This window comes from Python bivittatus, unplaced genomic scaffold, assembly GCF_059951505.1.
Source record: "Python bivittatus isolate LINGU-HERP-01145 unplaced genomic scaffold, Pbiv_v1 ctg000020_np1212, whole genome shotgun sequence".
Lineage (NCBI taxonomy): Eukaryota > Metazoa > Chordata > Lepidosauria > Squamata > Pythonidae > Python > Python bivittatus.
This window is the reverse complement of record NW_028277030.1, coordinates 660,172-687,983: the sequence shown is the minus strand read 5'-3', so window position 1 is coordinate 687,983 and position 27,812 is coordinate 660,172. Positions and strand designations below refer to the sequence as shown.

The window sequence follows — 27,812 nt, the reverse complement described above, 5'->3', positions numbered from 1 at the left end:
CCAGTGGTACTCTAAAAAAAGATATTATCTCTGCTTTATTAAGACAGAGTGGATGTTGAAGAATTGTAAATCACTGTACTTCTCTATTCTGTGTTGGTCAGCTCCACCTAAAATATTGAATCCAGTTCTGGTCTCTCATTTGTAAAAAAAAAGTCATACCCTATGATTTTTTCAGGATGTTCATCAGTTTGCACTGCTTTTCTCTTATGTGCTGCTCATTGAAGGAAAGAATGAAAAAAGAGCCAAACATATAAACTGTTTTATCTAATCTATTTTACCTAATCTACTGATCATCCATTTATGAAGACATTTGAATCTGGCAAACGCCAAAGTATTTGTTTTGCCTACACTGAGCACTAAGAAATTTTCCTTGTGAATTGCTTTGGGATGTAGGCTAAGCTAACTGCTTGTGACCACAGAGTCATTGGCATGTAGCAGAAAGGCCAATTCAATTTGGCCAAGTTTTCTGATTTACAAGCTATCACTATATTATTCAGAGACTGAAAAGGGAAACTGTAATGGTAGTATCTGATAAATCCCTTATGTGATCAGTATTGAATTAGTCAGATATTGAATACATATTTCACCATTGTAATTTAGTCTGCAGCTGTTCCCCTGAGAATAGGATTACATCGCCTTCAGAAATCAACCACAGAAGATATCTCTATGAGAACAGAAATTCACAGTGAGTAATGCGGTCAGAACCATGACCCTGAGGGAATTAATCTGACCAAGTAGCTTCACCACCAAGAAACTGCTTTCATAGTAGAAAAGTCCAAGTTGCCCAGTCAGAAGGACATTGCATTGACAACCCCACGCATTTAAAAGCGGGCCCCAATTTCCCCCATTAAATTCCCAACCCCAGGAAATGAGATGGCATCAATACTATCAGGAAATACAGAGCTGACAGATGAACATTATAAATCTCTAGAGTTATTGGAAAATGTATTCCACCTGAGAGTTAGAAAATAATCCAACTGGAAACTTTCCTGTTTGGGCAGGCAGTTGATTTCCATCCTCAAGCACAACTAAATAAATTAAGGTAAATATTTGGACCAGATTAGGCACATGTGATATGAAAAGTTAGGTTCCAAGCCTCCAGTATAGATTGTATGATGATTCTTATTCAGATACTAAATAGGAAGATATTTTCACCATTGAAATACTTGAGGATTACTGATCTACAGGGTCACCTATAAAATAGACCTGATTGATGAGCAAGCAAGGATATGTCAAACAGCAACTTCAGTGTTTTATATTTTGTCACCCGATGACAAAAGAGTAAGGGAAAATGTCCCACATCTGTGTATGTAAAGGAAGGAAGAAGATGTATTCTTCTCTAGCTTACCAATCAACAATTGGAGAGCGTTTACAAAAAATATTAATTTCTATTGCTAGGGTACAAAAACTAGTTTAAAGCAAATCTTCATCATTTTGTACCAGAAGATGGGATCTAGGAAATATATTTACAGTAATAACAGTATTCGGACTATCTTTTGATAGATATTTTTAAACAAAAGATGTCTGGCTGTTTGGGAAATGTTTATCTGGAGAGTGGTGCTAATCATACTGGCATTTAGTGTTTTTAAATTATTCCAATTATTCCAAAATACTTTAACACAATTATTCCAGAGCAAAGAGCTATTATGGAAGTAACCCCTGATCTGTAAAAATCTCTTTTCCTTCCTTCTTTCTGTTAGGTACTTTTTCTGTAGTTTTCAATATCTGACTAAGGAGATACTTGAGGCAGCTTGCAGATATCATACAGGAAATCCCACCCCCAGTAATGATAAAAAAAACCCCAAATACCTTTAAAACCAGAAAAATAAAATTTACGAAGTTTATAAAATCATCCTGTAGTGGCACATCACTATACATTTTTACAGATAAGAGATATGACTATGCCACTGTAGAAACATTTTATTTAATTTAGATAATGATTCTTGCTAAAACAGGTATGTTTTGCATACCTACAAGAAATTAACTTCCTGAATATTCTTGTATATATGTTTATACTTTTTTAATTGTTAAAAATATTCTAGAAATCTTAATGTTAACAAAAATTAAACTTCTTAGTATCATCACTGATCTCCAGTTATAACATGTATACATAAACAGTTCTCAAATAGCTAATTAAAATGATGCAGCCATTAGGTTGTGAGTCTAAGTCTTGTCAGCCATATTGGGTGCTAAAATGTATAGGAATTATTTCTTTCAAGTATGCTGAAAAGAGCAATGCCATAGTGCTCAGCATCTATTATGAAAAATAAGTTTTTGCTTACCTATACTAGATATACGGAAGCTTCAACTGGTCCAGAATGCAGCCGCGCGGGCGATTTTAGGTGCTTCAAGATCAGCACATATAACACCTTTGCTCCGTGAGCTGCACTGGGTGCCAGTTTGCTTCTGGGTCCAATTCAAGGTGTTGGTTATCACCTTTAAAGCCCTACATGGCATGGGTCCAGGGTACCTGAAGGACCGTCTCATCCCCATCACATCAACCCGTCCCACCTGGTCACGCAGAAAGGGCATGCTACAGACCCCATCTGCAAGAGAATTTCATCTGATGGGGTCCAGGAGGCAAGCCTTCTCTTCAGCAGCCCCTGCCCTTTGGAACACTCTTCCCCCAGAAGTGAGGTTGGCCCCCTCCCTTTTAGACTTCAGAAAAAAACTGAAGATCTGGCTTTGTCATCACGCATGGGGTGGGGATGGGAATAGTCAGTTTTGGGGTTGGCTGGTTGTCTAGTCTTACCTTTGACCAATATGATCTGGTCACATGCTGAAATAATATCACCATCTCTTGGATTTTATTGTATTTAATAATTGTATTTTATATTTGTACTATTTATGTTTTTACTGATTTTAAGTTGTTTTGTTGTGAACCGCCCAGAGTCCCTCCTTGTGGGGGAGTTGGGTGGTGATATAAATTTTATACACACACACACACACACTGTAAGAAACAGCAATTAAATTACTGTGTCACTTAAATCATATAAAATAAAATCAGCACAAAATAAGGAATACCACTCTACTCTCTACTCCTTCTTTCCTGATAACTGTAGTCAGAAAACCTAGTAGTGCTGGACTTGCCTAAAGAAAGAACTTAAGCTCAATACACTAGCAATGGCATTCTTTATTAAGGTGACATTTTGTCCATTTCTTGTAGAATATTCCTTACTTACCTTGATCATTACTCAGAAGTCATATGAAGATAATGTTTCATATGTAATTTTTCCCTGATAAATATTCATTTGTTGAACAAAAATGTAATTCAGATAATTCTTAATCTGGTTTTTTTTCCTATGAAGTTACTTAACAAATGTGTATATTTCTAGATAATATTACTAATATGAAGAAAATGTAGCAAAGGGGCATAATATTGTGTGAGAATGAGCTGCTCAGTTACAAATAAAAATAATAAAAGATTACTTAAAGATGCAGACAAGAAAGCATGGTCCAGCAGCAGAAAAACCTTCCTAGATGACTGCGACTAGCCATGTGCATATCAGTTCCTACGGATTTCCAACTAGTAGTTTATTAAGTCATTTGACTACATGCTTTTCAGAATATATTTGTAAAACCCAAAGCCTATTTTATTTTTAATAACATTGGTTAAAGAAACTTAATCAACAGGTGGCACTTTATCACCTTAATTAGAAAATGAGGAAAGGACTGTCACTTACAGCATATACAATTCACTGAGAAACACTTTATTTTTATTATAATAATTTTAGCTTTAGTTGTTAAAATTTCCTATCTATTTACATTAAAACATGTTTATGTTAAAAGTACTCCTACCTAGCCTAGCCCAGGAGATTTCAGGAGTTGTATATTCTACTTGTTTTTCAAGACGTTTACACTTAGTGTAATGTATTAATAGAATACATTTGTAGGCTAGTATAAGATGACTAGTGAGATGATATTCAAAACAGGAATACAAAAATAGGTTTGTCCTGTAATTTGATTACTGATGTAAGTATCCAGTGATTTACTAAACATCCAAACCCATCATTTACAAATAATAATTACTGTGCTAATCAGATATTTCTTTTGTATGTTTACCCTACAGCGAAGCATTGTAGATCCTGTATGAACATAGAGAAGACTACAACCATCTATTATGCCTTTTATTAGCTTTCAATTATAGTATCAAATTTCAAAGGTAAAGAACAGCTAAGGAAACTAATTAAGATAGGAGACATGTCATCTAAAAGGGTTACAATTACTTCCCTATGATCACTGGACCATTACGTCAAAAAATGGAACACTAACAGCATATTGCATTTGTTTCCAACTGGATTCTACTGACCAGTTCCATGATCTGTCCTGAGCTACATTATGGAGAACAAGTGCATTTTCACTACAGCTTTAAACAAAGTAGTAACAAGATTTAGGCTCACACAACAGCCTGTAATATTTCAAAATAGAAGAGATTGGCTTAGCTTGACAGAGAAGTTCCAATGTTCAGTAGACATGGATATTAAACATTTTGGACTATGTACTCAAAAAGGATTCTGCTTAACAAAACAGCAGGAGGTGCAAGTGGTCTTGCTAAAGGGTGGCTAAAAACTAAGGAGCACAACTTGCCAATGCAGTGAAGCTAGAAGCACACAAGATAGTTTTGAGAATCCAAGAAGAATTCTTTACTGAACAGTGAAATGAGCACAAATAGACTGTTCTGATTAAATTACAAACAACCCAAGGATTGTTGTCCTATCAGACTTTGTAGACAAACTTGATCTTCAGTGGTATAGATATCTCACATAGGAACAGTGAGCAAGAATTAGGAAAACTCTTACAATTAAAGAAATTAAAGTAAAATGTTGATTATGGTGGATACTGAAGCATCAAGTAAGCAAGCCACTCACCTTATTTACATTTCTTCCCATTTCCGTGGTAATGAAACATCAGCAACATTTAAAAAAATGGATGAGTTACTCACATGCATTAGCCAGGGTTTGATAAACCTTTAGTTTCTGGGACAGGTATTGATCTGTTGAAAGACATCTTGGTTCCATATTGCTAGGAGATTCTGGAATTACAGATCTTTTCCTAACCTTGTTATTGTTCTGGTGGTGGGTATAAATATTTTTTCTAAGATTCTGACAAACAGTGATCTTTATTATCTTTCCCTAAAGAATAAATGACAGCTGCGGTGCTTGATAATAATGTGGGTATAGCTTTGTTCTCAAATGGAAATTTTATGAGCACAGGTTTGTTGGCATCAATTGTGAGAACACAGAGTTGTGTCAAATCCATATCCTGCTTACTGGGCGTATCCACATATCCAGGTTGCTACCAAATGTTTCTGAAGGACATGAACAGATGACATCATCCACTAGTAGCTCCCAGCTTACCATATACGAGACCTCCACTCATGTTTTCCCAGTCCATATTGAAAATACTGTTTCCAAGCCTTGTGCCAGCTCAAGTGTTGCTGTCTTGTTTGCCTTAGCCAATGCCCTGCACTTTGGCTACTGTAAGCAGTGGCGGGAATACCCTCTCACCTGCAACTTTCTATTCTCTGCTGCAGCTAGTTACTAAAGGCGTTGCGGTAGCAGAGTTGTTATAACATTGTCCTGACATAGTGTTACTGGTTCAAAATCCAGTAGAATCTTATATTGCAGCACTGGAAAGATAAATGTATGGCCCCATTTACTCAATGGATCGAAGACCTGATTACACTTGCCACCTATGAATGGATTCCCTACAGACATAGGCTTTGTATGGACAAGTATAATGAAATATCAGACTCATTTATACAAAATATAATAAGTTAAAAAAAGCATGACGATTATATAAGTGTATTAGAAATAAATATATTTATACTTGCATAATATTTGTATTAGATAAGCATATATGGTAAGTAGGTAAATGGGGACTCCCATCTAAATGGGAGGAACCGGGGGCGCTGCACGGGAGAACAAAATACCGGTGCTGGACCAAACTCCAAATGCAACCGGCACGAGTGATGATCGATGCGAGCGGCGAGAAAGATCTACGGAGGAGGAAAAAGCTTGAATGACCCCCTAGCGACCACTGCTGGTCACATAGTGTAATATATATAGCATTGTAGATTTGTAATTGTAAGAACTGTTAGTCACTGTTAGGATTATATACTTTGTGAGCTGCCCAGAGTTCCCCATTGGGGGGAAATGGACAGAGAATAAATTGAATGTATGTATAAATAAATAAATAAATAATAAATAAATAAATAGAATTGAAACTGTTATAACAATATATTATACTTTGTTTCTTTTTTTTTCTTTTCTGTTGTTTTCTTTTCACTTTTTAAAAAGCGCTTAAGTATTTTTTTTCCTTCTTTGACAATGTACATATTTCTATCATGATTATCTTTGTGTTTTGGTCCTTTATTCTTTTTGTTATTTTTTTTTTAAATAAAAAATTTAAAAAACCCTAGTAGAATCTTTTTTCAAAAATTATTATTCCTTGCCTCCCTCCCCACTTTACCAGTGAGTTTTTTTTTTTTAAATGATGCACTACTGAAACACTAGAGACTTTTTCCTTTTTCTTTTTATCTAACACCTTAGCACTACTTGGGTTATTTTGGAGCTGGGATGAAACTCTTCTACCTCAAATGACAGGAACGATGATAAAATGATTCACCAGCAAACTTGTTTTAAAAAAAAGCAGTAAAAAGGGTAGGTGGGAAAGAAAATAAAAGCAATTAAACAAACAACAACAACAACAAAAAGAAAAATGTTTCTCTTGGATTTTGAATCAATGGCATTCTGCACGTCAGGCTTCACTACCAAGAGTCTCTTATAGCGGTGGCAGCAGACATCATTGAGCCAACCCCAATGAAGTATAAACAAGGATTTTTTATTTTAAATCATCTTGTTGTATCTATGTGCATTCTGATGTTTTAACTTTGCTCATATACATTTAATGTAACTGTGTACACATATATCGTTACATGTACACTTATAAAAGTGTCTATGTCCAGTAAGTGTCCCTGCCCACAGAAAGGGAAGGAAAGCAATTGGCCATTGCTTTCCTGGCACATAACAGCACTGGGGGCCACAGAAGCTGGCAGTCCCAACTGAACAGCTGGCAAATCACTGCTGACACATCCCAGCAGACAGAACTTTCCTAGGGCAACTTAGGGTCCATCTGTCATCAGCACAGGACAGGATGCAATGCAGATATGCCCCTTATGTTGGGAATTCTGAACATAAAAAGCAAGATATACACAAAAGAGCAAAATAAAAAAAAAGTTTACTCAAATGACTATTATTAGGAGTAGGTACCCTTTTGGGTTGGGGATACAGATGGCAAAATGGCTACCCTGGGAGAGGTGTCAATTCATAACACAGCTATCATGGAGGGCATGCTGCATGTTTCAGAAGCTACCCACAATGCTCTCTACCATCCCAATGGCAACTTTTTTGAGCCCAAAGACATTAGTGCAAATAAATAAAATGTTAGAGGCTGGGGATTTACTTTGTCACATGCCACTTTTCTATTTTAAAGAATTATTTAAAAGAATTGGGTGGCTTCCACTAGGCCAGAATTGTTTGACTGCAAAGTTGTAAATCCAGCAGGCAAAGACATAGTCAGATATATAACAAATTTCAACTGTAAGATTTTCTATCTGTAGCTGAAGTTCACAGTGCAAGCAGTGTTTGACGTCCATGTTGAACTTCACAAGAAGATTTAGAAGAGAATGCAAAACAAACAAGGTTAAGCTGATGTGGAGAATTATGCCAGACGGCACTCCAATGTAACCTTAAATACAGGAAAGTCAGCCTCTATCTGAGCATAGCTGGCATCAGTTTATCCTGATTTCTATCACTAGAAGGCATCTGAATTACTCAGCTTGTGCCTGATGCTTTTCTGTGCGTCCAAGCATTCCTCTACCTCCCTGCATTATGACATTTCACACAGAAGTATCTGGGTGCATACTGGCACACTGCAGATCCGTGATTTAAGAAGTCTGCAGAGAGCTTAGATTTCTCACTAAGAAGGATCAGATTTCAACTAGATTTCAACTATGCTAGATTTCAGCTAGATCTCACCAGATTTCAACTAGATTTCTCCCTTTCAACCCTTATATCCTATGATTCTATGGCTAATATTTGATGGCTTAACTGAGGCATCATTGCTCACTGATGTTCCTATCATGATTTAGGGCCAAGAACAATTAACATTTATGCCAGCAACTCTCAAGAGGAAATTAAATCAGTCTATCTCAGGCAAGGTCCTCCATATTTTATAATTATATTCCAGGAAATTTCTGCTGCCTTCTTTCACCAAGGGGTGGACTTAATCCAATGACCTGGAGGAGCACTCCTTACTAAGATAATGCTGCTCAACCCTGCATCTCCCTTGAACAAGCCAAAGACAACATAATGAGTGATAGCTCTTTAAAAAGACAAAACAAGTTTTGAGAAGCTAGAACTGCTTGAGGATTCTTCTGTCTTGTGTATAAAAACCTGCCATTTGTTCCAGGACTGAAATAACTTGATTGTATTATGGCTATAGAATTGCTCTCTTTGATCTTGAAACTGAAATGCTGAACCTTGTGGCTATGTGTAAAAACTATCTGGGTTCCTGATGTTCTTTCTCTCTCCTATGTTGCTTTCTCTTGCTTCTATTACTGCCTTGGTTGATGGAAGAGCTAATGAAGCATGACATTTTCACTGCTGAGATATGACAGTCCTTTAAATATACCATCTTACTGTCTGACAGATTATTATGTTTGAGAGTATATGCTGAGGAGTGTGCCTGATTACGTATGAATTGACCTTTCAAAGGTGGTAAATTGCATACAAGCAAGAAGTACAGTGCAATAATGAACCAAGTCAATTTTATCAGAGTTTGGTGGACACTATGAGGAGCAGTTCCTGATACATAGGCATCAATAACCAGAATGAAGTGAAAAATTCAATAACATATTGTTTGAAGAACTGAGAGTTCCTGATACAAATATATGTCCAAGTATGGTGAAAGCAGTGTTATTTCCATAGCACATATTTTTTAACTTCTATAAAATGAATACTATCCAGAAGTTCCAGTGCTATGCCCAGAGAGACAACTGTGTCAGAGCAAATGCATCATCTGTTCATGTTGGTGGATCACCACTTAATCTCCAGTGATGAATGTGAACAGGAATTCAGTGTCACGAATGCAAGAAATGCAGCAATTAATCTACTTCGTTCATGTTAATATCACAGATACAGAACTCTTAGTGCATTCTATTAAAATTCACATAATTATGCAATTTTATTTTTTAGAAATTAAAAAAAATGAATACGTATATGTTTATTTCCAGATAAAAGATACAACTTTATTCAAATAATAATTTTTAATAGCATCTTTTGAACTCAAAATAATTGAAGACGAATGCTATCGGTCTCCACAAAAGACATCCCTGTTTGGGCCACAAAGGATTTGATTTAGGTGAATCATGTAATTTCATCTGAAAATAAATCCATCAAAATACATTTAGATCTTTAAAATACCAGTTCTATTCTTTTCCTTGACATGACTCCCCAAAGTCTGTTATAGCGCCCATACTTTGGAACATCAAAGACCAGATTAGCCCCAACGCTGGTAGCCATTTGCAAAACCTTGACGACTTGGTTCTGTCAACAAGCATGTGGGCTGGGATGTATGGCAGAGCCTGTGTAATGGTTGTGCTCATGGTTTTGATGTCTTTTTACCCAGCTGCTTTGTATTTATGATAACAAGATGATGTTGGGATATTGTGTTTTTTAACTGTTGTTAGCTGCCCAGCATCATGATGTTGTGATTGGTGGCCATATAAATAAAATAAAATAAAATAGCAATCACCATTATTCACTATCCCTAAGTAAAGGGTCTATTAAAAAAATAGATTGCTATACCAATAATGGATTATAAATCATCATCATCATCTCCAGCATTCTGTTCCCAGAATGCATAGGAACCAAACAACATATTTATAGCATTTTCCTACTAAGGGATCAATCTGGTTTTTGGAAACACTGCCTCTGATACTAAGAATAATGCAACACTAACAACTACTAGTTGTCAATAGACCTATCCTCCATGAATGTTAACCCATCTCCTTTGAACCTATCCAAATTGGTGGCCATTAAAACAAATTTAAACATGTTTAAAATTTAATTTATTTTACAGGTGGCTAAACTGTAGCCCAAAACCTCTTTTCTCCATTGGTCAAAATCCTACCTAGGTTTTATTTTCTGTCTTTTCTAATACCACTGAATAGGATTGCAACATTATTTCAAGTACAGAGTTTGACTGATATAGTCAGGACCAGAAATACTGGAACAAAGATAACTGTTTTGGCAGTTGGCCTCTATACACCAACACATTGAAGTTGAAAGGAAACACACCCAGATGGGAGCGAAGTCAGGACTTTCAGCTGTAATTCAAGGGGTTTGACAAAAGTGGAGGACTAACCATTCAGGAAGTACAGCCGGTGGCATACCCCCCCCCCAATTGTTGGTGGCTTATAAGTAATGGAACAAACCAACATCATTACAAACATAAGGATTGCCTTTAATACCTGGATGAAAATCCTTTGCAGTCAATGACTGCCTGAAGTCTGGAACCCATGGACATGACCAGATGCTGAGTTTCCTCCCTCAAGATGCTTTGCAAGGCCTTTACTGCAGCTGCCTTCAGCTGCTGCTTGTTTGTGGATCTTTCTGCATTCAGTCTTGTCTTCAGTAAGTGAAAAGCATGCTCTACTGGAATTGAAATTAGGTGACTGATTTGGCCATTGAAGAACATCCCACTTTTTTGCCTTGAGAAACTCGTCGGTAGCTTTTGCTGTATGTTTTGGGTCATTATCCATCTGCAATATGAAGCAAAGTCCTATCAGTTTGGCAACATTTGGCTGAATCTGAGCAGAAAGTACAGCCCTATACACTTCAGAATTCATCCTGCTGCTTTTATGAGCAGTCAGGTCATCAATAAACTCCAGTGACTCGGTTCCATTGGCAGCCATACATGCCCATGCCACAGCACTGCCTCCGCCATGTTTGACAGATGATATGGTATGCTTTGGATCATGAGCTGTTCCTTTCCTTCTCCATATTTTTCTCTTCTCATCATTCTGGTGCAAGTTAATCTTGGTTTCATCAGTCCAAAGAATCTTATTCCAGAACTGGGCAAGCTTTTTTAGGTGTTTGCTGGCAAAGTCTAAACTGGCCTTTCTGTTCTTGAGCGTTACCAGTGGTTTGCACCTAGTTGTAAAGCCTCTATATTTACATTCATAAAGCCGTCTCTTGACTGTAGATGTTGACAATGACATGCCTACCTCCTCAAGAGCATTCTTGACTTGGCTAGATGTTGTGAAAGGGTTCCTCTTCACCATGGGCAGAATTCTGCAGTCATCCACTTTAGTTGTCTTCTGTGGTCTTCCAGGCCTTGCCAGTTAATTCACTAAGCTTGCCAGTTAATTCCTTCTTTTTCAGGATGTTCCAAACTGTTGTACTGGCCACTCCCAATGTTTTTGCTATCTCTCTGATGGGTTTGTTTTCTTAGCTAATGATGGCCTCCTTCACTTGCATGGACCACTCTTTGGACCTCATGTTGACAGTTCCAGGAAACAGCTACCAAATGCAAGTGTAACACTCAGAACCACCTCCACGCCTTTTATCTGCTTGATTGGTCATGGGGTACCCAGGAAACAGGCCACACCTGGCCATGCAGCTGCTTGTCAGCCATTCCATTCCATTCCTCGTTCCATTACTTACGAGCCACCAACGATGGGTGTGTGTGCATGCCACTGGCTGTACTTCCTGAATAGTTAGTGTCTTTTGTCAAACCCCTTGAATTACAGCTGAAAGTCCTGACTTCGCTCCCATCTGGGTGTGTTTCCTTTCAACTTCAATGTGGTGGTGTACAGAGGCCAAATGCCAAAACAATTATCCTTGTTCCAATATTTCTGGTCCTGACTGTAGCTACATGGGCTGAAATCAACTCTTTTCTGCTGCAGTCCCTTCCAATCTATATATAGGATGTCTACTTTTAAATTTTTTCAAGAACTGAAGAACTCTTTTTGCTACATTTTAGAAGAAAGAATTAGAAGGAGAAAGACTGAAGATACTGATGCCCAATCATAAAAATCCTGGATTAGTTTCTCATGGTTGCTTTCACTTCTTTCTCTAGGGACATTTAACAATAGCTGCTCATTGTGAATCAGGAAATAAGCTATTTCAGAGGGAAAAATGGCTCTCTCTAGCTGTTTCATATTTACATATCTTCCTCCCTCTGTGTTGTTGTCCAGCCAGTCAGTTCCATTGAACCTCATTTTTGTTTTTCTATTTTTTTCCTCAACACTTACAGAATTTAGGGGGATACTGATGAGATCTCAATGGACTCTTTTTAGCTTTCCTGCCTTTAGGGGTATTTTCCCCCCTACAGAGATTCTATATTTCTGCAAATTCTGAATCCACCTCGAGTCTGATAGTATCTTTTTTGTGCAGTTATTGCTGTTTTAGCTATAACTGACAGCACTTTGATAATTGAACTGACAATTCAGCAACAAAATCCTGCAGTGTGGAACGCTTCTCTTCAACCGTCTAATTACTATATTTCATCCCCTTCCACTGGTTTTGCCTTTCTACTCTTCTTCCTCCCCCAAGTCAACCAGCATTTAATGTTCCACTGAATAAGCTCAATTTTCACTCAAATAATATGAAGAATTGGTGGTTTGGATGGACGCAGCAATGCCCAATTCCATCTAATTAAAATCTTGGATTTCTCTATTAATTTCTCTGAATATCTCTCATTTGCATCCTTGGAGTCACTGAAAAATAACTTTTTAGTAGGAACTGAGCTATCTAGAGAATATTAGTTCTCTCTAGACATGTAATATTTTGTCACTAGATTTGGGCAATCTGTTAACATTAGCTCCAATAGTTACTCTTAACTGGGTTATGCTGTTGCCACAGTAGGCAGCAACTGTGGCCTGGGGAGTCTTCTACCAGCTCTACCTGGTATGCCAGTTGTGACTCTACTTGTACCAATGCCCTGGCAACAGTAATTCATGACCTGATCACTGCTACTATAACACATACTACATGGGACTGCCTTTGTAAATGATTCAGAAGGTACCACTGGGACAAAATGCAGCAGCTGGCTCCTAATGAAACAATCCCAACTGGCTACAGTAACACCTACTTTGAGATCACCGCACTGGTTGCCCAAATTCAGAATACTAGTTGTACTTTTTAAGCCCTTTCCAGGGCAGTGCTGAGATATATTAGGCAACAACTTGCCAGAATTGAATCTGCCTTCTGGTCTGGTCATCAAGAGAGGGGCTGATGCAGGTCCTCCTTGTCAAACAGCAAATGAGGCATGGACAGGCTTTCTCAGTGGTATACCCTCCATTACCACCACCCCCGAAACACAGTTGGCCCTGAACCTGCTGGTATTTCATAAGCAAGTCAAAGCAATTCTGTTACAGCACATATTTTGCCCTTAAATTATTTTAGTATTAAAGGTGCTTAGAATGTTTATGGATGATTTTTGATACAGTACTATTTTAATTGCTTACATTTTTTATTTTTGTTTTTATTTTTTGTACCCTGCCCAAAGTCCATCAGGATTGGAGTAGGTTATAAATACTGCAAAACAGTGCTCTCTTTTTCTGAAGATTTATAGTAACAGTGATTATTGGGTTCTGCACCCAAAAAATAAGGATTCCCTTGGCCCTCAAATCTTCACTTTCCTCTTTTACAGATTTTTTTTTAAATAGTTCTGTAAAATTTGGCTCTTGCATGAGTTTACTGATTTTGTGTGGATTATGCTGTTGTGACTACATTTAAATAACTGACTAGGAATAAGAATGTAGGATATGATGTACTGTATATGTGGCCCTGGAGAAAGATGCAGTAACATAAACAAAGAAAGATTGGCAGGGACAGCAAGACAAAATGTTTCTTTTTCATCTGACCTATCATCTTAGTATCTTGCCACATTTGTAAAATTATATGAAACCTGTGAAGATATAAAGAAGCATAGCTTGTAATGCCACTTAGGATGTATTCACAGCTAATTTGTGTATGTTCTCTTTTAAGACTGGAATTAGAAGAGTAATTCTGATCTCAAATATGGCATGCTGAGGTCCTTAGAAATCTTATGTCATGTTGGAGTCAACTTCATTTTAATTAACAATAATGGTCTTGCTTTCAAGTATGTATCTCAGTATTAGACTATGTGAGTTATAAGGCCTGTCAATGCTTTTTTTTTTTGTTACCTTGGTATAATATAGTCATTACAAGTTTGAAAAGCGATTTTACTTAGATCCTTCACTGGACCATTGAGAATATTTCAAATATTGCAATAAATTACAATTCCTTTAGTAAATGTTGCTATTTAATAAGGACCCCTTTGGGCAGATGATTCTCTATTGCCAGAATGTTGATGGAACACCCATTTAAATGTGACACTATAGCAATCATTCTCATACATACATACAGGCCTAGGCCTGGTGCCCTGAATGTATGCAGAGACCAGCTTCTTGGCTGTATTAGTGATTTAGTGATTCACATTCAATCTTTCTCGGCTGATTTTTATTTTAATTTTTGTATTGCTTGTAATTGTTTTTATTTTATTTTAATTCTGTTTGCCACTCAAAGCCACTTGTTGAGATGGGCAGCTATATAAATTGGATAAATAAATAAATACATAATCTCCAACTCTATTGCTACATTTAAGATGTATTATTAGCTAAATCAGTGCACATTTTTATAGTTTTCTACTCTAATTCAAAACCAGTATCACATGGGGAAAACTAATTCAAATACATTTTCAAATATACTTTCACTTAAGCCAAAACAGCATCTATACATTTTATATATTTTATAGATATATAATGCATCTATAAAAATGACACAAATGGTAAGTATGAATGTGTAAAAGACAGAACAAAGCTACCTTGAGGTTTATTATTTTCTGAATGTTTAAGAAGAAGAAAGAAGGACAGCCTTCCATAATTACAGTAACTATATTTAATACTCTAGAGATGGCAAAAACTACCAAACATCATCTGACTAACTTTTTCTATGAGTTTGTCCTAGGAGCAGAAAAATTAAAAGAAGAATTAGGTGATAAGATCTGTTTCTTTAAAAATATATTGTCAAATGTCAAATCTTCCAGATGGTGAACTTTGCATTACAGAAATCTTAATTTAGGGTTTATTGTCTTAAACACTGAACAAGCAAGTTAAGTAACTGACTAGTTAGTTCAACCGCTCTTCATCAGGACAAATGGATATTAAAATTTCTCTTTATATCAGAAGGCAGTGTCAAACCATCTCCTTGCTATCAAAAGATGTGAGTTGCTAACTACTAAATGGCTAAATGACAATGGCTGTTACTAATCGCTTATTGAATAATGAAGCTGACACAACTGATAAAAGGTTTCAATTCTGGGGAAAAAATGATTTATAGTATTTCACTCTACTGGCACTGTTATTTGTATGACGAATGATTAGACAGGAACCAGTTAATCTCCCTGAACTTCCAACTCACATGTGGCAGCTTCTGCCAGAGCATTCAAATAAACAGCTAACAATATAGCAATGATGTTGTGAGGGATTGAATACTGGTATTTTATCAAGGCTGATCCCTAGATCAATTTACACAATGGATTTTCTGATGGAAGGAGGGAGAATGTGGAAAGAAAAAGAAAAAAATAGCATAAAAACTATGTTGCAGCTTGCTGCATTTTGCTACAGCCATGTTCCTTATAGTACAGAAATTAAATCATTAATTCTACTGGGCATTAATGATTTTACAAAGTTCAGTATAGTTTATAGATTTCCTTAATGGCAAAATCAGAACTGCAGCAATGTATGGATTTGTCAAGATTCTTCTTATGTTATATTGCAACATTTTTCCTTTATCTGCCACAAACCTCATTTCTATCAGGATGAAGGAAGATTGTATATTCATTTGAAACATTATAAAATCTTAAAGAAGAAATCAGTGTAGCTTCCTATTTTCAGAGGTGAAGAAAAAGGGGAAAGTAACAACAACCACAACCACTAGCCTTCATTTGTCTGCTAAAAAACTGAAAAAAAGGAAACATTATGACATATTTCCTGATATTTTAAACGATACTTCAAATGATCAAGATGCAAAAGTAATTATTTTATAAATACAGGAAATGAGAAATGAACTAACATATATAAACAAGTTTGTCTCAGTACAGGTAACCCCAGTATTTAGAAATCTTTTGACTTCAGATTCAGAAAGTAAGATTTATTTAACAAAGTTTCTTTTATCAAAGAGCCCTAGTCTTCTCTTTTTCTCAGTTTCTTCCTGAAAATTAATGCATTCTGTATTGGTTTGACACAGTGGACAAAGATTAGGCTGGAATATATATAAAACATATTGTTGGTTGCACAGTCAGCCAGATGTTTAGATTGGATTTGGCATTTTTATCCACCTATCGAGTCCTTCCCAAGGACCTGGGATTCGCAGATGTTGTTTAATAATATTAAAGGTATCGTCACAGGATATAAGCTGTTCCAAGTAAAGCTGCCTTTTGCAATTGACTGATGGTGATTTTGTCAATGCTGATGGTCTTCAAGTGGTGCTTCAGATGTTTTGGGATTGCACCTAAGGCGCCTATAACTATTGGTACTACCTTTGCTTTCTTTCGTCATAGTCGTTCTACTTCTATTTGCAGGTCTTTATACTTTGGGATTTTCTCCAGTTCTTTCTCTTCTATTCTGCTGTCTCCAGGTATTGCAATGTCCACTATCCCGACTTTTTTGTCTTTCTTATCAACAATTGTTAAGTCTGGGGTGTTGTGTGGCAGGTGCTTGTCTGTTTGAATTCTAAAGTCCCAGAGCACTTTAGTTTCTTCATTTTCTATTACTTTGTTTTGTGGCCCCACCAGTTTTTGCTTGCAGGCAAATGGTATTTCTTGCAGATATTCCAATGTACCATTGTTGCTATTTTGTCATGCTGTTGTTTGTAGTCAATCTTCCTGCAGCAGCTCACTAGGTGGTCCACTGTTTCTCCAGCTTCTTTGCAGAGGCGGACTTGCTGTGTGTTGCTGTCTTCTCGATTCTGGCTTTGTATACATTTGTTCTTAAGGCGTGGTCTTGTGCAGCCCCTCTGTCTCTTTCTTCAACTTTCCTGCTCTTAGCCATTGCCAGGTCTTCTTGTTATCTGCTTTGCCTGCTAGTTTTTTTGTGTACTGGCCATGTAATACTTTGCCTTGCCATGTCTCTTTTCTGTTCTTCATTTGGTCTTTCTTATAGGCCAGTTTGGTCTCTCTGGTATTCAGTAAGCCTTCATGGTGTACTAGCTTCAGTACATCTTCACTGTCCTTCTTCTTCCAGTGCCCTTTTTTCTTCTTCAACTGTCTGGCGTCCTCGCAACATTCCACACCCACCTATGCTCCTTGGTAAGTAGAGTCTGTCAACATCGCTGCGTGGATGAAGGGCATGATTCATTGTCATTATTTTTCTGGTCTTCCTATCCAGAGCTTTTAGTTCAGCTTGAGTCCAGTCCACTATTCCAGCTGTATATCTAATGACTGGAATTGCCCAGCTGTTAATCGCCTTGATGGTATTTCCTCCACTGAGTCTGGACTTTGAGATCTTCTTCATTCTTCTGATGTATTCACTACTAATCTTCTTGACTTGAGTATGCTTGATGTTGTCAGCCTGAAGGATGCCCAGGTATCTGTAATGATCTTCTTCATCCAGACTCTTGATGTTATTTCCATAGGGCATCTTGATTCCTTCAGTTTTCACTACTTTTCCTCTGTTGATTGTAAGAGTGACTGATTTGTCCAGTCCAAACTCCATTGCAATATCTTGGCTGTATATTTGGACAGATGACAACAACAACAACAACAACATCCCAAATCAATGCACTGCAGGATGAAGACTTCTTCACTGAAGATTATGGACCATAAAGGAACATTCTGGTTCAGTGTGGGTTGGTAGAAAGATCTTCCAAGCAAGCCTGAGAGACAGTGCCTGGCACAAAGTGCCTAAGTGAGGCCTAGAACCTGGGTCTCCCCATTCCTAGACCAATCAGATTGCTTGGAATAACCAGAATACTTAAAACAATGCTGGTAGGAATGGCCACATTTTGTTCCAAAGATGGGACAATACTGGAGAATTTAGTTTCAAACTCAGAAAAGGTCAAAAGTGAAGTCTGGGATCATGAATACTTTTTTTAAGCTCAAAACATTTGGAACAGCCATTTTGATCTTTGACCCCTATTAGCACCACAGGGAGACAATAATACCTCTTCATTATCTATTTCAGGCTAAAAGACCTTGATAGGAGTCAAGACAAAGTGCTGCGAAATGGGGCAGAGTAATGAGATGGTTTTAAATTTAGGAAAGTCATTTTGAAATGGGTTTATTTTGCAATGAGTTTTGAGGTAATGAGGCTGGAATAAGAATCCAGCTAGACCTATTAGAGTGATCCATAGCTATGTACATATGGATGGATAAGTAGGCTGGATTTAGCAGGACAATGGGTATGGCTATGCATTGTTCAGTGTTCTAAATGAGATCTAGGATAAAGTGTTTCTTTCTATTAATATCTTATTTTTAATTTGCTGTTTTGTATTTTTATGTTGCTGCATTCATCTTTTTTTCTATCTCCACTTTGCAAAATATTTCTAAATAAATAAATATTTTAGGGTAAATAAATAAGTAAATATTTTAGGGTAAAGTATTTGTGGTCTTGGTATATGTATTTTCTCTTCCTCCAGTAGCATTGGTGAACCTGTTTTATTTATATGGTACAGAAAGATATTATGTAGAAGAGGAAGAAGTAGCTCTCTGAAGGAAAGTAGGCATAGGTGTAGGCATCGGCAGATTAGATTGGTTTATCCATGGAGGATGAGGCATCACATTGGTTTCTACAGAACCTCTGGGGATGTCTTCTCAAACCTGGTCATCCAGACATACTATCTGGCCAGAAGTTTCTGAAGTTTGTGCTACCATGCCTACTAAGCCATAGTAAGCCTCCTGTCCATACTGAAGTCATAGAGTGCCATTTTACGGAACATTTGTAAGTGATGAAGCACAAGGTCAGGAGCTTTGAGCAAGTATACTCTGGGATGAATATGACTGGGTACTGATATGATCATAAGATGGTAGCAGCAATCAGACAGAAGAATCTCTTGATGGAGAACACGTCTAAAATATCATATTGAGATTGTGGTGCAGGAGGGATTTAAGATGGTGACGTGGTTACAATCCTTATAACAAGCTCCTCCTTTTATTCTACCTATATTTTAGTTCACCGTTTATTTTTAGATCACTTAATTTTTTCTTAACAATCATTTTCTACTATTTTTGCTACTATTGCTATTATTGAGAAGCTTTGTTTTATTATTATTATTGAGAAGCTTTGTGGTGGTTCTGCTCCCATCTTCCTGGTTATTACTAGAAAGTGGCACTGCAAGACTTCTACTCAGCCCCCTGCAGGTTATCCTGCGTGATGCCGCAAGGACTTGTCTTAGCTAGTTTTTATAAACATGGGATGATATATCTATATTTTTTTTTCTTTCTTGTGAGCTTGGGATTGGATATCTCCGAATGTCTCTAGCCTGCAAGGAACTAGATATGGAAAAAACGTGAAATTCAAGGCTGAAACTCTTAAACGTAGATAAACATAGATAAAGCAAACCTGAAAACTTTAACAGTACATTTTAAAATAGCTAAAACAATTAAAACAGAATAAAACAGCTCATCCAGAATAGATATTTCTTCTGAGTCCTGATCTCAGATGCAGTAACAACTCCAGCTTATCAGCCTTGAGTTTCAATTGTTGTAATTATTTTAACTATTTTAAAATGTACTGTTCACTGTTAAAGTTTTCAGGTTTGCGTTATCTATATTTATATTTAATTTAATTTCTGTAAGCAGTTAAGTGAGTGTGTCATAGGCCTTTGTGGGTCCACAGGATTTGATACAAGACACAGCATGTCAGACCCCACTTGTGATTTTTTTTTTTTGTTTAATTAACACAGCAAACAACATAAAGCAAAAGAGGTTTCTACATGCACTTTTAGCTGGCATTCCTTTGCAGGAGTTATTTACAACTAAACACTGTAAGCCAAATGTCTTCTTTCTACTTTCTCCATTTGCCTGCCTGCAAAGCAGCAGGGGAAAAGACAGAAGTAACCAGAGACTTGAGTTATTTTCAACTGGCAAAACATTGTAAAATAAAGCATCATTTGTTATATACAGTATATGAAGCTTCTGATTCTGGCCAAATCTGTTCTGTGTGGAGACTAACAAGTCAGCTAAATATAAAGTGTGCTTCTTCTCTGTGTTATTCCTAAGTAGGTAACTACTTAGGGATAAGAAAGGGACTAGTTAGATCGGCCAGCATTCTGTCTCTGCCAGGCTGTCACTGGTGCAGTCTCTTGGCTTCTCCCAATCTCATGTCTCCTGCACTGGGTAGATTTGGCCCTTTTGGCAGCTCCTCCTCTGCTTCAGATGACTTGCTCTGGGCATTCCAGGAACAACAACAAAGCTTCAGCAGTGCAAAACTGCCTGGCCCATCTAAAGACCTCTAGCCATCATTGTTTCTTCCTAAAACCACCAAGCTTCAACTGCCAAAGCTGTCTAGACTCCATCATGGTTTTCCAGTCATTGCACTTCCATTTCTTCTTCTAGGTGTCCCCCTTCTTCTTCTTCCACAAGAACCCACATTTTAAGACACCATTTTTGCCAGCTCAGCAGCTCCTTCTCCCTCTCCTATGAAAAAAATATTCCTATGGGAAACTTCCTACTCTCAGCTTCTACTTACCTATTTATCAGCTAACAAGAACATAGTATTGTTTGGGTTTCTGGGTAGCTACATGACAGGAAGCTAAAGAACCATGGACCATAGCAGGCTATCACAGAATGGCTGCTATACAAATATTCCAAGTTAATGAATGCAACATGCTGTTTCAAGCACTTCCTCAGCACTCACCAGTCTCTCTGTCTTACCTTTATTTTTTAAAGTTTTTAAAAACTAAATAAAAATATTTAGCTAAATAAATATAGAGATGTGGAAAGTTGGCTTTCTAAAAAGAAATGCCACACAGTAGTATCATCTTTATATTTTTGAATATAAAAGTGATGGGGGGGCTGCACTCCAATTTGTTTGGAAGTGTCCAGCTCCCCAAAATAAAAAGAAAGGTAAGTTACAAGGGCAAACAGCATTGTAGGGGAAGGAGAGCAATTATATTAGTTTGTCTGCTAATAAACGGCCATGTGTATCAGTGCAGACATGAGGTGAACAGTCAAACGTGACAGACATTTTGTGATAACACCAATGACATGCTTTCAACATTCCAAATGTAAATACCAGCCAGAAAAAAGTTTTGTCTCCATGACTTACAGCTTTATTTAATGCCACATAAATGAGCATCTCTTACACAGAACAATTTCCCCTATTCTCAGATTCTTTAGAGTATTCTATAGTTTACCAACTCTTTCAAGCAGGGGTAGGATATACAGAGGAAGGGAAAATCTGATATTTATTTATTTATTTTATCTATATGTCAAATTTATATCATCGCCCATATGCCAGCCATATCCATTCTCCTTGCAAACTAAATGCAATTCACAGTATATATATAATTTTTCAATCCTATTACTTACTGGATAAAAGTTAGCTAAAACTTTAAAATGTATTCTCTAATTATCAACATTTATGAAATATCTTAAATATTATTATGGAAATACCTTACAGAACATGGAAATATCTTAAACATTATTAAACATTATATCACCACATTTAAATTAGGTAGAAACAAGGAAAGGCTAAAAAATTGACTAGGAGTTCAGATACTCTAAATGGCTAATATGTCCATTTTTTACCTGAAGCCCTCTCCAATACAGTTTTGCTATTAAGCAAAACCTAAAGGAAGGTAATCAGTTCCAACTAAAAAGCACTTATCCTGGAATGACTATGCGTAAGACACTTCAAACTGCTGGCTAGCTGCCAAAACCGAGACAACCGCTATCAATGTTTCTGACTATCACAAGAGCACAAGGGGCCATGCATAATTGACTAGAAGATGGGCTAAAACTGTGCCCAATCAGTATGTGATCAAAAACGCGTGGAATATTCAGCGCCACTTGATTACATGGAGGCACGTCCTTTCACTCTCCTCATGAAATCTCTTCAAGGTCCAGAGTACTGTAATAAGATCATTACTGTCAAGCGATACGAATCACAGGGAATGAGTCTTGGGATAGAAAGTCATACTTCACAAGCTTCTCAGGCCTTTTTTTATTTTATTTTACTGCATACTGAGGCAGCAAGATGATGAGGTGACAGATAATGATCACATCACTGTGTGGCAACTAAAAAAGTACTTTTAAGGGAAAAACAAATTGCTAAAAAAATCTCAATCTCATTTTACTTTATTAATAAAAAATTTAATAGATTTAAATTATGTGCATTAAATTAATAATCTGATAAAATTATTGCTACAATATGTATACCTATAAACTACTTGCAAAAAATCAGTTTTCTACTCTCAAAAAAGTTTCATTATCCTGAGAAGGGAAGAGAGAGTAGTGAACTGAATGGCCAGTTGAAGCTATCTACTTCATTTCCTTAATATATTTATTTATTAAATTATATGCTGACTCTGGGCGGCTCAATATATTATATATAGTGCATTTAGCTCACAGGTCTTATATTAGGCTAATTATATAATGCAAAAGGCAGAAGAACTGAAAGTACAGGCTAACGAACCCTGTTATAAAAGCTGGCTATCCCAAACATGGCATAAAGCACTGCAATTGATTTCAATCTGACAAACAAATTATTTAAAAGAAAAATTCTTAGTCACTAATAATATGCTGATTTTGCATGAGGCAAAATGACTGGAGACATGAAATAAATACCAAAATAGTTTTTAAAAAATATTTTTGCAGTTTAGTGTCAAAATCACAGATGCTTTTTCTCCAACTGACAAGTTCTTCTCTCAATAAAAAGAGGTTCTGTTTTTAAAGCCCTAGAAGTAGCAACACACTTTTCAGATACCTTACAATGATTCTGTTCTAATGTGAACAAATCTAGTTTTTCTAGAAATCCAAATTTTGAACTGTTTAATTAGAAAGGTTACAAACCAATCAAGCAAAACAGATTTTATGTGATTTCTATTGGCTGCTTGCATTCAGAATACTATAATGATTTTTCACAGTGATGATATTATAATATGAAAGCATGTAAGATATTTATATAAGATAGCATGAGAATCATTGTTCCAATCTTTGCAAATGTACTTCTGTCCTCCCTCCATTATTCCTAATAACATACCAGCAAATTCCTAGCACGTACTACCTTTAGTGATTACCCACAGATTCAACATTTTGTGCTGAAGGGCTCCTGATAACGCACCTCTGTGCAACACAAATCAATTCATCCTAATATTTGGTCTTCTAAGAATCTACAGTATTTTCTTTTTTAGTACCAGGACACTCTTCCTTCCAATTGGGAAGGCGTAACTTGCAACCTCTCCTGACCTGAAGTTAACAAGAGCTGAAAGAGCAGAAGAAAGATCTCAATTTGTTTAGTGGGTTAAAACAACAGATGCATTTCTCCTCCCTTGACTTCTACTCTTCAGCGTCAACATAATAGTCTTTCAATAGCAATCCTTTTATGACAGCTAGCTTGTGACAAGTGACTCAAGGTTTCCCAATCAAAGGTGAATTCATGTTAAATTTTATTAACTTCTAATCTCCTGTTCCCAAAGTTTAATATCAGTATATGGTATACTGCAAAGAAATCAAAGGTACACTAAACGTTAAGACATGTACTTAAAAATGATAATATAAACAGAAACTACACTAACGACTCATGAGACAACCCTATAATCGGCATTTTAAATGAGAATGAGAGCCGAATCCTCCTGTCAAAATGCAATAAAGTACCACAGTATATTTAACACCATTAATTTAAGTCACCTGGATATCTATTACTGTTTTATTAATTTACTTACTTAATTTGTATGCTGCCCATTCCTGAGGGCTCTGAGTAGCTAACAATCAAAAACATTATAAAAAGAATCCCTAAAAATAAATCTATCCAAGAACATTAATAAAGAATCCCAACATTGTAAGGGACAAAGGAAAACATATAAAGTCACATGGTCTTCCAACACATCCCAACAATGAAAGCTTGCCTTCCTCCTCGACTAGATGAAAAAGCCAGGTCTTAACTGCTCTCCTGAAGTCCTGGAGGGAAGGGTTAGTTTGGATCTCTGTATATAAAAAATGTCCATTTCCTAGGGCATGCCAGATGGCATTCTTAAATATATAGGTTTTGGCTGGAGCTGACCCTGTTTGATCTGATCAGATGGCCAGTTGAATATTGGAGAACAGAGACCCACAGATAACCAGGCCATACAGAGCCTTAAAGGTGACAATCAGCATCTTGAATTGCACCCAGAGGCCAACTGGCAACCAATCCAGCCCCTGAAGCAGCAGATCACATGAATATAATGGGAAATACCATCACTGCCCAGGACATGTCATTTTGTACCAGCTGTAGCTTCTGAATGCTTTTCAAGGGCAATCCTATGTAGAGCATGATAGAGTAAACCAAATAAGAGATGATCATGAGTGATTATGAGCAGGTCCTCCCAATTCAAGAATGTCTGTAAATTGTGTACAAGATGTAGCTGTGCAAATGCCCTCCTGGCCACAGCTGCCATCTACTCCTCAAGTAAGAGCTGTGAATCCAGGAGGACCCTCAAGTTGGGAAGTACAACTTCATGAATCTTTGCTATAACTTTGTGAACAAAATCTAAAATAACCTACACTGAGTGGATAAAGTGAGGGAGAAGGAATATATGTCTGAGTTCTGTCATGAACTTCTCAAATGTTGTCATTTGAGTTGCAGAAACAAGATGAAAAGCTGGCAAAGCCCAATTCTGCAGAATTAGTCCTCAGCACAATACTTATACCAAAACCTGTGGCTCAAGTGCCTGATGAAAGTACACATCTCCCAAACCCATGAGAGCAGCAATGGATTGAGAATCTAAAAGATTCTAAAAGTTATAAAAGAAAAAAGTCAGAGAAACACCTGACATTAAGGAAAGGCACCTTGGGAGTAATGATTTAAACAGGAGTCAATAGCCTTGCATCCTGATTCAGAATAATTAGCATCATCTAGGCTTAACTGGGTGCTAGAATATTTCCTGACATCAGTCAAGCAGGAGAACAATATCAGAAACAACCTCTCACCTGTGAACCTCAACTTTGTAAGTGACCTTCTGGAATAACTGACCTTTGATAGACTATACCTTGTTTCTCAATCTCTTTGAATTTGGCACTAGTACTTTGTGTAGCTTGAATTTTAGAATATTTCTTGATCTTGCCTTTTGCCCTTTCTATTGTGAGTGAAGTTGGATAATTTCAACATCATGAGCCATGTGAACAACTTCCAATTTGAATGCATAGTGCTTTGGTTACTCCATGCCCTGATTATTTTCTTTCTTTCCCATCATACTAACATTAAAAAAAAAAAAATCCTTGAAACTATGAGTTGACTGTTTGACCTATTGACATATAATTTTCTCTAGTTGCCATCTAGGGGTCTTCCAACTTTGTGCAGCCATTGGATAATCACTACTAAACTTTAGTTTGGAGTTTGAGAAAAGGAAATAGCTGTGGGGATCCATGCAGGAGCTGTAAACTACCCTCAAAACATTATATAAGGGGAGGAAGCAAGGAATTAGGGCTTCTGGGAGCAATGGCCACTGGGGAGATAATTCCCTGCCAGGGAGGCTATGAAAGTACAACACGTGAATCCATTTAAATTACTTGCATTAAGCCAGGAGACACAGTCAGTTCTAGGGCTTTGCATCATCTAGGGGAATCAGTCTACTGGTTGACCAGTAGATTTAGAAAAAAAAAAGGGGAGGGGACTGTGGAGCCTGGATTTCTCGTCTCCCTCCTAGCCTAAAGAAGACTGAGGAGCAGGGCTTCCGGGGCAGGTATGGCAAACTGAAGATGGCTCTGCAAAAGTGGAGCCAATGACTGCGGCAAAGACCAAGGAACTGGTTGCTTGGAAACTCTCTGGATAAGGAGAGGACAGGAGATTGCCCACATGTGCTCCATACAGCTGCTCCTTACAAGGACAGCAGGTTTCCGTGGGTTTGAGCACTAGAAGACAGTGGGATCAGCCATCTTGCTTGCAACCGCAGCAGAGAGTTTTAAATGACACTAAGTTTGCAAACCTCACTTTCTAATCACTTTTGGAAATTGCCTATTAACTATTCTAAAGCTATTAGAGACCTTCGGAATGACAGGTTTGAAAAGTCTTCATCAGGTGAGTTTATCTTCAACTCTGAACAAAAGAAAAGTTAATTACAAGCTTAAGAACTTTAAAAAATTGAAATAAACAGTAAAAAGCTAAATAAGATTTTGGTCTAAGAAAGTATAAACAGATTAAGGGTCCAGATAAATTTGGAATATTGACTTTTACCTTAAGATTTTGGAATTAACTATAAAAAACAAACAACTTCTCATGGGAAACAGATTTATTTTGGTTATCCTGAAATTGCAAGTCATAACAAAAGATAAGTGATGATTTTAGAAACACACTAGAGAGGACTAAAGATTTTAAGCAGAAGAAAAAAAATACAAGCCTGATGTCAATTAATACTGGGACTTACAGAATGATGCAAAATGTTATAACATTGGAAATATTAAAGGAGATATTTGAAGAATGGAGCCAGAAGTTAGTAAATACAATATCAACACTGTCAATAATGATGTCTACTTCTGTGGACAGACTATGTCTAAGAGATGGTAATGAAGGAATGACAGATATGGAACAAATTTTATCTGATAAGATAAAGTACAGAATGTGGAACTACAAATACAGACCAAGAGAATGGTTTGGAAAAGGACACTTTACTGGATATACAAAAGAAACTGGCTGCAGTATTAAAGATTAAATGGGAAATACAAATGATAAACCAAAAGGATGACCTGGAAATTGTTTTCTTATTGGATCTACAAAAGAGATTTGTTAAAACCTTGAAGGAATCTGTGTGATGGGATAAAGAAGAATTGAAGAGAAATCAAATCCTATGACAATACTTAATGACCATAATTGGGACTGGAATCTTGGTTATTGAGTGAAGCGGTATTTAAGCGAGACACCCAAATGACTGCTTCACTCAACGACTGCAATACGGGCACTCCCGGTTGCAGTTGTTAGGTGATCTCCCAGGTTGTTAAGTGGATGGAGCAAAAGAGCTGTCTACTGAAGGATTTCAGCTCCATGAAGATGGAGTGAAAGAAAGAGGATGGAGAGAAAGAGCTGTCACTCTTTTACTCCATCCTCTTTCCCCTCCCCTCTCTCAGCAGTGAAAGGAGCACCTGAAGATTTGAGCTCCGTAACTGCCCAGCGCTGAAAGAGGAGGGGAAACCTCCCAGCACTGGACAGTTACAGACCTCAAATCTTCAGGATTTGAGCTCTATAACTGCCCAGCACTGGGAGGTTTCTCTGCTGTTGATCTGCAAACAATCATCTGCCAAACTACAGAATAGATTTCATTAGTGCTGAGGAATAAAAATAAGATCTACTTTCATAAGTCACCAACAGGTGCTGTAACTATGTTTCTGCATGTTCCAAACCACTTCTTCCAAATCCTGTATGAAGAACTGCAGAGTGCTACTTTTTATACCCCTATATAGAATCAACTGATAAAGACAATGCACTGAATAAAGACAAAAAAGGGAGGCTGGGGAGGCTGCATAAAGTTACAGTCCTTTGGACTGACAGGCCCATGGCACGTTTTGCTCGTAGAAAATGCTGTAACCAT

The 27,812-nt window shown here is 37.1% G+C and overlaps 1 protein-coding gene across 2 annotated transcripts in view; it reads right to left on the bottom strand.

The window, feature by feature from the left end:
* The window catches only part of AGAP1 (ArfGAP with GTPase domain, ankyrin repeat and PH domain 1), a 428,513-nt gene that overhangs the window by 94,013 nt on the left and 306,688 nt on the right, over positions 1-27,812 (bottom strand). The window lies entirely within an intron of this gene.